Here is a 16,607-nt window from a genome sequence, read left to right on the forward strand (position 1 = left end):
AGAAAGAACATAAATCTTCCAAGTCGTCTAAATAGTGGGAGAGTGTTTAGCTTTGTCGAAAGAAAAAAGTGGGTAAAACAAGCAACAATAGTAGCATTCTAGCAGCTGGAGTTTTAGAAAGTTTTGACCGGTGTTTTTTTTCTCTCTCCAAATTTAGCTTTAGATTGATTACTTAAGCTTGGACTGACTGTATCCGCATACTCCCCTGTTCCAGAGTTCGTAGTTTCTAATTAATGCCATACAGATTTTGCTACTGGAAAATTAAAAAAATATTTTAAATATTTATTTAGTTCCGAATCTTTAGTGAACTAGGCAGCTCTGTTACAAATGTTACATGTGCTGTGAATTGAAGTAATTATTACTGTACATGACAATTATTCTTATTAATTGTACTATTTTAGATGCACATATCTATATGGGATGCTAATTCATAGCCGGTTCTGGATGAATGCAACACATGGACTGCCAGAAAGCTCCCTACAGACTAAAACAGAATGATGATCTGGATGACCTCGATCCCTTTCTTTTTGTGTTTCAGTACAAAGAAGATATGGAACACTTTCTTAAAAACTGTGTTGATAATCAGCACCTCCGGGTCAACGCTATGTTTTTATTGCCTTAGAGATGAGCTGCAGTGCCCATCACTAGTGTTTATTTAAAGTAAATTTTTAAGAACTTTGCTTTAATAACCATATCATTGTAATAAAAATAGTTCAAAGTAGACTAAATTTTGTTTGTTGGTTTCCTAAGTTTATTATGTGGTTGCGATAAGCGACAATCACATATTGTTATTCCTTATATTCTTATTTTTTTTATTCCACTCACTTTTTCTAGACGCTCCTCCTACATTTTCTGCGGAAATGCATCTCTAGTTATTTATGCAATTGTGTATATTTTATATTTATATTAGTGCTGTCAAATGATTAAATTTTTTAATCAGATTAATCACAGGGTTCCTGTGGATTAATTTTGATTAATCATGATTAAATATCATTCATTTTTAATCTATATTAATCACATTTAATTTTGCATGAGCAAACAGACTCAAGAAAAAAGGGAATATATATGCACTTAACATGTTTATTGAACATCTTGAACATGAGTCGGATGCATTCCATCTGCCACAGAAGTGCAATACCATGGACCCATATCAAAAAGCAAGATTTTTTGCTTAGCCGGACAACTTGTCGGATTTAAGGTACCTCAGTTTAAATGGTCTTTATCTTCGTTCGCTTACAATTAGCACGAACTACTGTAAATCCGACAAATAATCCAACTAATCATGAAGTCCAATTCTAGCCTGGTTAATTGCCATTGTTAGCAGTATCAGTTGATAACACATTACGTGCGGTGCTTTACATATAAAACTCCGTAGCAACACATCCACAGATAAGTTGGACAGTATAGCGTGTGCGACCGATTTAATGAGCCACAAATGAGAAGTAGTGCTTACACAGTATAAGACTACAACTTTCCCTTCTGTTGGTAAAGGGCGCAGCCATCTTGGATTCTGAACTCGGGATCCTCTGAGCTGCTCCGAGATATTTCTTGGATGTCTGAGAAACGCCAAGAGCAGAGAAACGGGACCGCATGTAGTCACTTCCGGCTTCAAAACTCCGGAATCCGACTCGGAATACAAGTTCCGAGGGGAAATGGAACGCACTAAAACTACCCGAAATGGGTTGACAGAGACATTTCAGTGATTTGAATCATTCTGCGCTGCAGATGGGATAATTGCGTTAAAAATTTTAATCAGATTAATCATGATGATGGATTAATCCGCGTTAACCCGTTAATTTTGACAGCCCTAATTTATATTTTTCAAACATTTTATCAAATTCTATAGGAGCATTTCTTACACAGTAACAGAAAAGTAAGCCTTATGCTTAAGATCAAGCATAGACCATGACAAAAAGGTTTCATGACCAAAAACAGTGGAGACTTTACTGTAGAAGAAACAAGGCACAGGAGTCACAATATTTGATAGCAGCCACCAAATCCTGTGACCCCAAAGCAACAAGGGAAAAATCAGGGACACTGCAGTGAAAAGCACTTCAGGCGACTTGTCATCATTGTACATGATAATATTATAAAGATTTCATGACTGGGTTACACCATCCACCTTCAACAGAGGGGTCACAATATTTGATAGCAGCCACCAAATCCTGTGACCCCAAAGCAACATGGGAAAAATCAGGGACACTGCAGTGAAAAGCACTTCCGCTGCATCACCATAAATAGAAATTGTAATCCTGGAAAGATTTCATAACTGGGGTGTACAGGTCAGCTCTGTCAAAGGGGTGACTAATTAACACCACTTTCATCAGATTTTGTGACCTAGGTGTGGCTACTGAACAAGCAACAATGTACCGTTCATCTTCAGGCAACAATGTGCTGAGTGGGTCTTTAAAAAGACATGTTCATCGACTTCATACGCTTCAGACAGCTGTTGTCTCATTGTATCCAGCATTCTTACATTTGCCGACACTTGAAAATTGGCTTGCCACCTGTCAGTACTGGCATGGTCCAGTTTAATACAGTAAGGAGCATTTTATTCCAGCTCCAGTATGACACGATCCCACATTACTCGAGACAAGTGGCGATGCTATATTTAATCGTGACAGTAAATGTAGTGCACTACAATACAGAATATCACAAAATTGGCTGCATCAGCCGATTGGGTAACAGTTGTGTATCAGAATGTAAGACGGCAGTTAAGTAGCATAAAGTAAGATGATGAAACTGAGAAGCAGAACTATCGTGTTGTTTTTTTCGCAATTATGTCTTTGATATTTCCCTTACAGACATTGTAAAGTGGAGATAACTTAAAATAAAAATAAAAACAAAACGAAATAAAACTAAATAAAATAATATGAAGTAAAATTAAAGCGAATAAACGGGGAAATTAGACACAGCACTGCCGACGTGTTTCGGAGCTCAGAAATAGCCACTCTCGTACCCTCCTACATATTTTGCGAGAACATAAGTTAAATTGCGTTGCGTAAAATGGGGAGAGTGCTCGTGCACGTGGACGGGAACCTCGCGAACATGTACAGCAGTCACAGAATTCGATGGTCACAGAATTTGGTGTAACACCTGTTTTACAATTAGCGCAGAGTTTGTGATAGTAGAAATAAGCGTCTTTAATATCAGACCCGGTGAAAAAATCAAGCGGATTGTTTTTAGTCTTGTATCAGTGCAGCTTTTATGAATAACGTGTAAAACAGACAGAGATTTGCACATTTATGTATAGGCCTACATAGAAATTATATCTCTCCCATAGTAAACAGTCTGATTTTAGATCATCGCTAGTAATGTACAAAGTTTTTCCATTGTCAGATATAAATGTATTTGTAACGTATTGATTTCATCATGTATACACATTTGAATGTTTTGACTTTGACTGCTTATTGTGTTGAGATTTTTGTTGTAATTTCTGGTTATTCATATAGATGCACAAATAAATTCTGAAGGCTGGTTCGTCACTGGAGCTTAATACTTGCAATGTCTGAAGTTGAAGTTTATTGTCATATGTACAAAGTACAGCGTACAGAGTACAATGAAATTCTTACTTGAAAACCCCTCCCTCACAGACAAAACATAAGACATAATACACAGAAGACATAGAAGACAAAGTAGTGCAGCAGCAATAAATAATAAATAGGTAAAGTGTCAGTACATAGTGTGGAGTAAGTTGCTGTTACTGTGTGTTGAATAGCCTGATGGCACTGGGGTAAAAACTGTTCCTGAATCGAGTCGTGCGTGAGTGAATTGTCCTGAGTCTCTTGCCTGATGGCAGGAAAGTAAAAAGTGCCAGTGCAGGGTGGCTGGGGTCTTTCAGGATGCTCTTAGTTTTCCTGAGACAGCGCGTGTTATAAATGTCCGTTATTGCAGGGAGTGGTGTGCCTGTGATCTGCTGAGCTGTTTTCTTTTTTCTTTTTTCAGGGGAGAATGGTCAGATTTATTAAAGCTAACAGGAAGGGCACAAATACAAAAGTAACAGCTTAGTAGACTAATGTTGTGCAGAAAGGAAAAGCTCATTGAACCTTGAAGCGGATGCAGACGAACATGTTTCTGTTTCGTTTCTGTCAGTTAAGAACAAGAAAAAAAACTTCAGTGGGCACATGACCAGCAGAACCAGATGACTGAAGAGTTGAAAAATTTCAGCTTGGCTGACTATCTTGATTCATGTTATGACATGCTGATGATAGGGATAGAATTTGGGCAAACAGCAACGATCATGTATTGGTCCTGCACTGTTTCAGAAGTACTGGTTGGTGGTGCAGTGTGTTCCCTGCACTCATTAGGCTGAGCTGGGCTTCGTTTGAATGCCACAGTGTACCTGAGCATTGCGGCTGGCTGATGCATCCCTTCATGGCTACAGTCTCGGCTTTTTCCCACGGATACCTGCAGCCATGTCGCAAAGCAGGCGTCACCTCAAGGTGCCTCAAGGATCCTGGTTTGATTTGGATGACAGTGACTTCACTTTCCTCCAGTGGCTGACAAAGTGTGCAGATCTCATCCCGAAAGAGCAGACTGGGGGTTATGCTGCTGGGATATGCTGCTTTTATTTGTAAATTTGAAGATAAGAAACAACGCTTTCCTGCGACCCTGATCAAGATAAACGGTTAGAAGATGGATGGATGGATTGTTTTAATTACATTAATTTATTTGTGTCAAGCTGACCTTGAATGTATTGATAGTGTAAATTATGATACTCTCTGAAAAAGGTAGTCCCGAGTTGATAATTTTGTTATTCCTCTGCAATAATAGTAACTATTTGTCAATTCTGTGTGCTATTAAACAGGCAGAATGTCACATAATGTTATACTATTTAACCGCTATAATGATACATTATATGTGAGTCTTTAAAATGAATCTTTTCCCAGAAAGGTTAAGCAGAAGAGCCAGTAGGCAGGACAGTCAAACGTCGCAGAATTCCACGGGGGAGCAGGATGTCCCCCCATGTCCGATACAAAGCAGTGACCTGTAGCTTCTTTTTTTTATTTTTTTTTATATATATATTCCCTCCTCCACCCCCCCTCTGCGGAGGACTACTTTATTTGTATTTGTTAATTTATTTTATTATTTATTTATTTTATATTTTTATTTACTTCCTCAAAAGAAGGAGAGGGAGGGGGGGGAAACAAAGGAGAAGAAGGGGGGAAGAGAGAGACAGGGAGAGAGAGGAGAAAAAAAAAGGGAGAAAAGAAAAAAACAAAACAGATAATCTGCTTCCATGTCTGCTGAAAAGAGAAAGACAACAACCAACATCTGTACTAATCACAACGACCATCAAACGTTAAATGTTGTTGAACAGCACACATAACCAGCATTATAACACATGCCCAGAAACAACAGCCGATCAAGACAGTGTGTGTCTGTGAGCACGTGTCCGTGAGCACCTGTGTGCACACCTGTGTGTGTCAGCGCGCTGGTGTTCCTGAGGTTTCTCCATGTAAATGTCTAGTAGTGTGTGTGGGGAGCCACAGCCCCGCCCACCCAGGACATGAAGCTGACACGGAGGAGACCCGGGCACCAGACATCCAGAGCCCCCTCAGGGCACGGGAAGCCCAGGAGGACCACCGCAGGGACAATTGCAGCCCCCACCCAGAAAAGGGCAGAGGAGCGCTCTGGAAGGGGGCCATCCGGCAGCCACATCGCAGGAGCCCCAGGGGCCCGTGGCGGCAAGCACGCAGGCTCCGTCGGCGGCCGGCCACACCAGGGCAGACCGGACCCCGGGCCCAGAGGTCCAAGGGCCTCCCCACCCCCCAGCCGGGACCCGACAGGCAACCGCCGAGAGTGAGCCAGCACACACCAGAGCATCCAGCCCCGGACATCGAGAACCACCAACGCATCGGCAGCCGGGGGCCTCATCCACCAGCGGGGAGTGTGGCGGGGGGCAATAGAGCCTGAGATGTTATTTCAGGTGGAGTCTAAGACCCAACCTGACACATGCGTATAAACAAACAGGCGTACACAGACACAAGCATACGTTCCCACCCTCATGCACACATAAACAAATATTCACCCATTCACCCAACATGAAGACACACAGAAATGAACGCCGTACACACACTCACACTCCCCATATATACTCTATACTCCGAGATCCAGGCACCACCCCCCCCAGAGGGGCAATCCGCCACCAGACCTCGGAGATGGATCCCTTTTTTCCTCTGGCATGGGGACAAGAAGACCACCCCGGACCCCACAGCAGCCGAGAAGCCCACCAGCCCAGACCCCGACCGGACGGCCAGCTCTTCCCAGCCCCTGGCTCCAGATGGTGAACAGAGAACGGGGGTGTGAAAAGACCCCATGTCCCTCCGCCCGCTCATATGTGGTGTTGGTGTGTGTTGTTCTAAAGCGCTTTAAAACAGGGGAAGGGCAGGGCGCTAACCACCCTCTGCCAATCAGCACTTGGTGTCAGCTCGGCCCCTCCCCAGAACCCTCAGTGTCTATGTGCAACTTAAAATTGAGAAGTAGGCACTGGCACCAGAGGTAAGGCTGAATGAACAGACCGCCCTCTGGATGCCATTCCGTGTGCCCACCCCCAAGGCCCTAAATGTATGTGTCATGAGAGAGTAAGTAATGAGAGTGTCTAAGTTGTGATGTGTGATTGAGACACAGGTGGTCACGGGGGGTCAGAGGAGGAATACCTCCCCTGCATCCCAGCGACGCACCTGCACCTCAGAGCCCTACGTGTGTGTTGGAGTGACGGAGCGGGAGGAGGGAAGCATTTAGGGATGGGGAGGAAAGGATCGGGGGGGGGCAAAGTACCCCCCCTCTGGAGCCAGCTCCCCCACTGACCCCCATAAGCACCCCCCTTCCCCAAAATCCACCCAGGGCAGGAGGGCCGAGGCCCATCCAGTCCAGGGGCCTAGAGCAGCGGCACCACCGGGCACCACAGAGCCCAGGGCAGCCAACCAGACCCCACCACAGAGGGAAAAAACTACACCCACCCCACCATTCAGTCAACTCCCAGACTACATAAGACAATAGACACCCAGGTTGGGTCCATTCTCCTACTCTATTGAATTCCCCCCCACCCCCGCAGAGTGGATACCCCTAAGGCAGGGACCACCTGCGGACAGATGGTAACAACCTCCCCGCCAGCTAAAGAGGCCCCCAGCCCCTCCGACGCGCCGAAGGCCCCAGTGCACGCGCCAGCCCACACCCCGGCGACACACCCACCAGGACCCAAGCCCCCCCAGCCCAGCCGGAACCCCAGCCCGGAGGCAGAGCGCCCCCAGAACCCCAAGCCTGCCCCCGACCCACCCAAGAGCAGCACGGCCGCCAGGCCGGCAACCTACGTCCGCCGGCACAGGCTACCCCAGCAGCGCTGCATGCAGCCACCAGAAAGACGCCACCCAAGAGCCATCAAAGCCCCATCCAGGCCAGGACCGCAGTCCCAGCGCCGAAACCCCCCCCCCCCCCCCCAGGGAACCCCCAGACGCCCCAAGCCCATATGCACCCCCGCACACCAACAACAAAGACCGAAGTGGGACAAACCTGCGACCCCCCACCACCACTAGGTGATGGAGCTGATCAAAGGAGCCCAGAGAGATTGGTCTAATGTGGTGGCAGAAGCTGTATCAAGACTAATATGGTCCAGCAAACTCTCTCTATATTGGTTGATATTAAGGTTATTTTTATTTTTCCAGTTCATGAGGACAGTCCTCTTAGCAATGCATAAAGCGGTGAAAGCCATGTGGGTTGTGTTAATCTCTGTAGTGACATCATCTAGGTCGCTCAACAAGCAGACTGAAGGAGAGGCTGGAATGGTACATTTCAGACACTTTGATAAGTCGTCACAAATCCTGCGCCAGAACATCTGAGCAGGTGGACAGAACTAAAGAGCATGGATGTAATTGTCAGGTGTATCCCCTTGACAGTGTGAGCAGTTGTTAGAAGACGTAAAACCCATCCTGAACATCCGATGCCCTGTATAGTGCACTCTATGCAGGATTTTGTATTGTATTAATTGTAAATGTGGACTTCTAATCAGTTCAAAGGTTTTTAAACATGTCTTAGACCAGAAATTGTGGTCCCAGCTGATTGATAAATCTGCCTCCCATTTTGCAATAGGAAGGGATATTGATTCATCCATTTTCGAAAGTGTCCTGTATATTTTAGACAGTAATTTGGGGGTTTTGAGATTAAGGAATTCTGCCACACTTGGTGGTATTTGTAATTTGATTTGATTAGACTTGAATTTCCTTTTTACTATAGATTTAACCTGTTGATATTCTAAAAATCTATTCTTGTTAATCCCATGTCTTTTAACTAATAAGTCAAAGGGGATAAAGTCTATTTCTTCGAATATATGTTCCAAGTATTTAATACCTTTACAACTCCAATCCGGGAAATTTATCATATTATTGTTTAGTAGTATGTCAGGGTTGTTCCAGATGGGAGTACGTTTGCATGGGATTAATGAAGACTTTTAGAAACTCCCACCATGCTGTCAGAGAAGAGCTGATACTGATGCTTTTGAAGCATTCATGTCGTTTAATGTTTGAGCAAATGAATGGTAGATCCGAAATCTCTATGTTATTGCATCTAGCCAAGGTTCATCTAAGAGGGTATGTTTTAGCCACCCTGAGATGTTTTGAAGCCTGTTGGCTAAGAAGTAGTGGTGAAGGTTAGGCAGATCTATAGTCCTCCTTTGTCCTTGGTCCTTTACAGCGTTTTTAAGCTAATACGCGGTGGTTTATCTTTCCAAAGGAATTTAGAGATGGCGGAGTCCAGAGATCTAAACCAGTCAGGTGATGGTTTACTTGGAATCATTGCAAATAAATAATTAATTCTTGGTAACACCATCATTTTTATTGATGCAACCCTAAGCTGAGCTGTTTTCACCACCCTCTGCAGAGCTTTCTTGTCCTGGGCAGTGCAGCTGAGGATGGACTCCCCAGCGCACCTGTAGAAGCTGGTGAGGACAGAGGTGGAAACCCCAGCCTTCTTTAGGCGTCTGAGGAAGTGAAGTCATTGGTGGGCTTTTTTGGTGACCGCTGCTGTATGTTCTGAGGACTTGAGGTTGGCACTGAGGGTGACCCCAAGGAGCCTGAAGCTGCTGACCCTTTCCACAGCACCTCCTCCGATGTGGATAGGGGGATGAGCTGCATCCTGCCTCCTAAAATCCAAAACCATCTCCTTGGTTTTGCTGACGTTGAGAGAGAGGTTGTTCTCCTGACAGCACTCCTCTCTGTAGGCCGTCTCGTCATCGTTGACTGATCAGGCCCACAACGGTGGTATCATCAGCAAACTTGATTATTGTGTTGGAGCTGTGCCTGGACACACAGTCGTGTGAAAACAGGGAGTACAGCATTGGGCTCAGAACGCTTCCCTGTGGCGTGCCAGTGTTGAGGATCATTGTGGTGGAGGTGTTTTTGCCGATCCTCACATGCTGTGGTCTGTTGGTGAGGATATCCAGAACCCAGTTGCACAGAGTAGCACTGAGTCCCAGCGCCCGGATCAGCTTGGAGGGGATAACTGTGTTGAATGCAGAGCTGAAATCCACAAACAACAGTCTGGCATAGCAGTTCTTGTTGTCCAGGTGAGCCAGGGTGTTGTGGATGGTGTGTGAAATGGCGTCATCAGTGGATCTATTGTGACGATATGCAAATTGAAGGGGGTCCAGACCGGTCGGAATGGAGCTCAATATGTGCCCCATTACCAGCCTTTTAAAGCACTTCATTGTAATGGAGGTTAGTGCAATAGGCTGAAAGTCATTAAGGCAGCTAGTCCGTCAGCGTCTGAATCCCCCTCCACATCTGACGCGCGTCACGTGTGCAGTTAAACTGGGAGTTCACTTTGCTGCTGTACTCCCGTTTCGTGCTCCTGATGGCTTTCCGGAGATCGTATCTGCATTTTTTGTACAGGTCCGCATCTCCGGACTGGAAAGCACGCGTGCGCTCGCGGAGCTTTCGGCGGATGGTAGCGTTAACCCAGGGTTTCTGGTTGGGGAATGACCGTACAGTTTTAGTGGGAATACATTCCTCAACGCAGGTCTTAATGAAATCAGTGACCGCAGTGGTGTACTCGTCCAGGTCAGAGGATGAATCTCTGAACATGTCCCAGTCCACACAGTCAAAGCAGTCCTGAAGTTTCTCCTCTCCCTCCCATGTCCAGCGCTGCACCATGCATGTCATCGGCTCCTCGCGCTTTAGTATCTGCTTGTAAACAGGCAGTAACAGCACCGCGCTGTGATCGGAGGCGCCCAAGCGCGCGAGGCAGAGAGCGATATGCACCCCGATGTTCTGTGTAGCAGTGGTCGAGCGTGTTGTTTCCCCGAGTGGGGCCGGAGACATGTTGGTGATATTTTGGGTACACACTCTTAAAATTCGCCTTGTTAAAGTCCCCAGAGACAATGAACAGTCCGTTTGGCTGTGCATCCTCATGCCTGGTGATCAGCTGGTAGAGTTCACTTAGAGCGCGCTGTGTGTTCCCTGGTTGTGGGATATATACCACCGTCAGAAACACCATGCCGAATTCTCTCGGCAAATAGAACGACCGGCACTTTATCAGCAGGTACTCGAGGTCCGGAGAGCAGTTACGGGAAATAATTACCACGTTCGTGCACCACGAGTTGTTGACAAGAAAGCACACGCCACCCCTTCGTTTCTTCCCCGACATGTCCGATCAGCCCGATGGATTGAGAACCCCTCCGGTTGGACTGCATGGTCTGGAATGCTCTCGGTCAGCCACGTCTCCGTGAAACAGAGGACACAGCAGTTCCTCAGCTCTCTATGGAATAGAAGTCTTCCTCTGAGGTCATCCAATTTGTTGTCCAAGGACTGGACGTTTGCCAGGAAAACGCTTGGCATCGGTGGTCGTAGGCCGCGGCGTTTGTCTGACTTGCGCCCCAGCCCTACGGCCCCGTCTCCGCCCACGCGTCCTCCGGTTGCCTCCAGCTGGGTCGCGTTGACCGATGTGCTCGCGGGTGAGTAGCGAAGTCACCTCAGGGTCTAAAACAGCAATTTTTCCATATTGTTCGCCAATATTTAGGAGTGTTTGTCTATCGTACTGGATTAGACTACTCTCTGGCTGTGAACGAAAAAATTCACCGGATTTTGAAGCTATTGTTTTATTTATTACTTTTAAACAGCTATGCGCAATTAGTTGTAACTGTGCTAACTAGGGATGCTCATTTCGATTAATTTTCCCAACCGACAACCGCCGTTCGTTAACCGAACATTAACCGTTAACTGATTAGATTAGAATATTAAATTCCTCTGGGGTCGGCGGTCCCGCCGGCGGGATCTGACAGAAATTTCGCCAAACCATTTAAATAACTCTGCGAGGTTTTATCATATACACATTTAAAAAACACCCTCAGAAACCTTGGACGGTCTACTTTTCAAATATATATATAGGTAGAAACTAAATATATTTTTATAGCTTCGTGATACGAATAGAAAGAACAAGAGTGACTGACTTAAGCGTCTGTGTCTCGAAGCAGCTCTGATCGCCTTCCCACTTGCAAATTGCGCTATTCGCATGATAACAACATGATAATCCGACAGTTAGTATTGGATAAAGAAATATGTGAATACGCCCATTGTAACCGAAATAAAACAAGAGCACATGTCTGGGTAGTGTTTACACCGATCGGCTACAAGATAGCACACGGATACGTCTCTGCCGCTGAAGCTTTGCGCCAATGTTTCCATTTTCAGCAGCAAAGCTCGTACCTGTGTTCATGGCTCAGTGGGCTAAGCCTGTGTGCCTGTAATCACAGTCGCCGATTCAAACCCAGTGTATTTAGAACGTGAAAAGCGATCTTCAGCTGAGATGCCACAAAACTTCATACTACTACTAATAATTAAAATATATATAAAAACATTTTAAACCGTTTAACTGATAGTAATATTCGGTCAAAATTAATTATTTCGGTTAACGGTTAAACGGTCAAAAGGAGCATCCCTAGTGCTAACTTCTCTTGGTTCTCTGTTCAAAGGATACAAAATATGCAGATGTAACCTTGAGTGCAGACCCCAGGGACATTTCCACTGCCCACTGTGTTACAAAACAATACTGCGAAGGGACAACATGGTCAGTCACCTTTCTTCATGTTCTCAAGTAAAAGAACAACGTGCAGAACAAGAAAAAAGTACCTCAGAAATTTCCTTGACTGAGACACTGCCCCCCCATTTCTGCTGCTCCTGCACACACAGAACCTGGGAGCAGTGTATCCCTTCCCCATCAGAGAATCCTAACAGCAGCACCAAAGAGGCTGCACAGCCTCCTCCACACAAACCACTGAAAGTTCTGTGTCCCCATTGTTCTCTGAGTCCTTCAGAAAAACCTGTCCACGCACATCAGCCGAATCCATGGACACTCAGAAAAATACATTACTCTGGAATCACACCTCTACAGTGTTTGTGTAGATGCTACAAATGGCATATCTGCAGTCCAAAGAGCCAGACATGGTTTTTCAGTGCCTGTTCATCTACAGAAGAAAACATGGGGAAAAGTGCACAGTGTTTTTTGTGAGTTGGAAGAGTGCAGGCACTTTCAACTCTTAGCACAGAGGAGTGGATTGGTTTTTAGTGATTGTGAACATATCCGTTCCTTGGACTATTGCACTGACACTGCTGCTGAAGATCTCCTAAATCCATCTGTTCTTGAGGAAATGGTTAAGTGTAAGCTATTTGGTGAAGACAGGAAGATTTGATGCCTTAAGAGACAAAAAAACAGCACAAGACACTCATGTGCCTTTTTCTGTGAAGGTATTTTATAAAAAATCTTCAAACAGCATTTGTCTATCCATACATGAAACCCAAAGAAAACATTACAGTCGTCTTGGCAGAGTCATGGTGACCTACAATAAAACTCTGAACACGTGGCATTGTCCCTGTGCAAAAAAGAGAATGTCATGCATACACAAAAGCATTGGAAAATAGCATCTGTTTATTACAGTGTAACACATTTTATTTTTGCAGAGATGGAATTTATCGACGGCATCGACGGCAAAAGCCGCCATGCCTTAGAAATTTGCTGTGCTGCCCTGAATATTTACAAGTTCTTGCCGGCAGATACTTGCAGTGCCCTCTTCCTCAGTTGCCTTTGTGCCCTATTGTGTATATTTAGAACATAATAAAGTCAATAAATTTATGAAATCAAGAACAAGTTCTTCCGTCTTTCACTTCTCTGTCGCCATGTCCATGATGTCTGGGTTGATAAGCGCATCCCATAATTTTACGTTAGCCACGCCTCCATGGTTAAATTATTCAGAGCGGCTATTCTAGCCGATGCTTACCTCCCTCCGAAACTAATAGCAACATGTTCATAGAATAGGGAGGGTGAGAAGGTTTAGAAGTTCTTTTGAAAGTGAGGCTGTATTGGGGGTATTTTTGGCACGTGAACAATCATCGATTTACATCAACGAATACATGTAAAAGTTAAAAACCTGAAGAAAGTCTCCTCTTCACATTTGAAGGAAACTTGTTAAGGACCTGCTATAAGGCCACAAAGTTCCAATTAAAATGCCTACGAAAGATCGGGTGAAAAAAAGAAAGCAGGCTGAGATGACGGGCGCTGCTTCTAAGACCCAGAAAATAACCACATTTTTTAGGTAATTTCACTGGTTATGCATGTCTTTCCCAATCATACCGCATCTATTGTTATGGAAATTATCTGTCATTACTTGACGTTGTAAAAATTTATAATAGACTGTAATAATTCATAGAAGATTGAAATAATTGATACCAGATGTGCATTGAATTGAAGTGAAAACGGAGAAGGAGTTAGAGCATAAACTGTACTGTCCTGCAGCTGCTGTCACTGGACAGTTCGTAGTGGCTCGCAGCACTGGGTGAGACAGCGAGTGGCTCGCGTCAGTGTTTGAGTGGCTCGGGACAGTCAGTCTAGTTAGTTTTAAAAAGTTAGTTAGCTTGAATATGGTCACTCATGCATTATTTTGAAGTTCTGTTAGTCATGTTAGTGTTCAATGTCTCAGTAAAAAAAATGTTCATTAAATTAAAGTTTTTATCACTGACAATAGCTGGTTCTGTTTTTTTTCATAAAACATTTCGTCATTAATGAGTAGGTGAATGAAGGCAACAGCATCTTTTTTTCAATAGCTAGTCTAACACTATTTCACAGGGTGCTAATGCATTTATTGCCCTTGAAAATGTCAGAATGCTAAATATTTCATGCGTCCGGCTATATCAGTGCCCTGGCCAGTAATTCTTGATTGCCTTGGTGCCCTCCGAACCTACGGGAAAATGCCTTAGTGCCCTCCTATATTTGAGGGGATAAAAGGCAAACATTGCTGTGCCCCCCGAACAAAGTAATTCTACCCCTGTTTTTGGTATAATACAGGATTTCTGCATGCTGCGAAAGTCAAGCTTTCTACAAAGATTATGGGGAAGGCTTCAGGGGAACTGGAAAAAGGCATGAACTGCAAGGGTTTTACTCTGAAGACAGCATTGCGGGCTACTGTTGCAGTGACTGCTTTTACAGCACTGGTGGCCAGCTTTGAACCTGTTGTATATATTCTTTTGTATATATTTTTGTAAATAGAATTTAGTAATTCTCTTTTTGATCTTGTTTTGTATATATATTTTTAGAATTTAGTAATTGAATACCAAATAAAAACATTAAAATAAATCATGATTTTGTTCAGTCTGGTCAGTCACAAGACAATCATTCTTGGCTAATACAAATTGTCAAACATTGAATCTAGTACCATATAAAATTAGCACATTACATTTATTTACATCCTACAGACATGAAATGATTCTTACATGCAACTAGTATTCTAGACCCCACGGAGGTTACTGTGAATAAATTTCAAAATAACTTTTTGGGGCAGTTTCGCAGACAAGGATTAAGCCTAGTCTTAGACTTGCTTTGCTTTTCAGTGGTAAATCTCCATTGGTACTCAAATTTAGTCCAAGACTTGGGTTAATCCCTTTTGAGGAAACCAGGGGTTTATGTCTACGTTTCATATTATGGTTGCGTTATTCTTTTAAATTTTTATCATTATTAAAAGCACCTTCAAATATAACCAGCCAGTCACAAAATCAGTTCTTTATCCTGTTGTGCTGATGAAACTACTATCGAGCCTACTGGTGGTCACAAGATAACCATAAGTGACCATTCGGCACAGACTAAACAATCCAATACGCTTGGCAATACCGCCTTTAGGAAGTTAACATGCATCTTCTCACATCTAGGTTATTCATTTAAAAAAAGTATAAATGTATCATTACATTTATTAGAATTTTTATGGGTGTCCACGCATTAAGAAAGATGTCGACAGCACTAAATTATCTTACAGCCACGTGTTATTTGTGGTTCCACGCAATAAAGTTTTTTTCTCATGTCACCAGAACGGCTCTATACGTTTATGCTTCCTTTCTACGCAAGTGTAAATGGACGACTCGTCGTCTAAGGTCTGTAGCCTTAAACACGCTCTTTCCGTTACGTCATTTCCTTTCCCTCAGAGGAGATGTACCCACAGAGGTGGTCTGCAGCCAGACCCTTCTCGATCTGGCTGCAGACCTTCACCAGGAGGACCGAAAACACATGGTCTTCACAAACGAGTCTGGACATGACGTTATGCAAACTACGCCATGGAGGCAGTACCAGATATCACATGACCTGCACACACAGCCGGACTTGTCAGTGGGAGAGCGTTTTTTTTTTTTTTTAATCAAACTCCTTTATTTCGTCTTCAACAAAATGCAATATCCGAGAAGGGGGACAGCACAGGTAAAGCAAAACAGGCCAAACATAAGAGTACAAAGTTTACAGGCACTTTTCGTCTTCACCTTTAAAGAATTAAAAAATAAAACGGAATCATTTTTAAAAGCTACAAAGTTGGGGAGGACCTTCATATATCTACATTTATGTAAATAAAATTTAGCAATTAAAGTAATATTGTTGAGCAAGAATTCAGTATCCTTCTCTTCAAGGAATATCCTTCTCTGCTCTGCCCCAATTCTACTCGTCTTCCTGCTCGGCTCACCAGTCACCGCTGTGGGCACCAGGATCAGCATTCAGCAAGGACCTTAAATGGGAGATGAACATCTGTTCTCTCACTAAAAAAGCTCAACAGAGAATGTTGTTCCTGAAGCAGCTGAAGAAGTTCAGTCTGGCAAAGACTATGATAGTGCACTACACTGCCATCATTGAGTCCATCCTCACTACCTCCATCATCGTCTGGTACCCTGCTGCCACTGCTAAGGACAAGAGCAGACTACAGCACATCATTCACTCTGCTGGAAAGACAATCGGCTGCAACCTTCCATCTTTACAGGACCTGTACGAGTCCAGGGGCCTCATGTATAACGACGTGCGTAGAATTCACACTAAAACATGGCGTACAGACAAAACTAGGAATGTGCGTAAGAAAGAAAAAATCCAGATGCATAAAACTTTGCGTAAGCACAAATCTACGCACATTCCCTTTATAAATCCCAATGAGCGTGAAATTTATGTACGTGAACGAGTCCACAGCCACTCCCCGACCCGCCCACAATTATGTATATTTGCATATGTAAATCTGTATAAATACCCGCTTTGTTCTATGCTTTTCTTAAACAACAATGGATAAACCACGTGGGAAAAAAGTATTTCAGCGAGTGCGAAGTGGA

Source organism: Paramormyrops kingsleyae, chromosome 20 (genome assembly GCF_048594095.1).
Source record: "Paramormyrops kingsleyae isolate MSU_618 chromosome 20, PKINGS_0.4, whole genome shotgun sequence".
NCBI classification, from domain to species: Eukaryota; Metazoa; Chordata; class Actinopteri; order Osteoglossiformes; family Mormyridae; genus Paramormyrops; species Paramormyrops kingsleyae.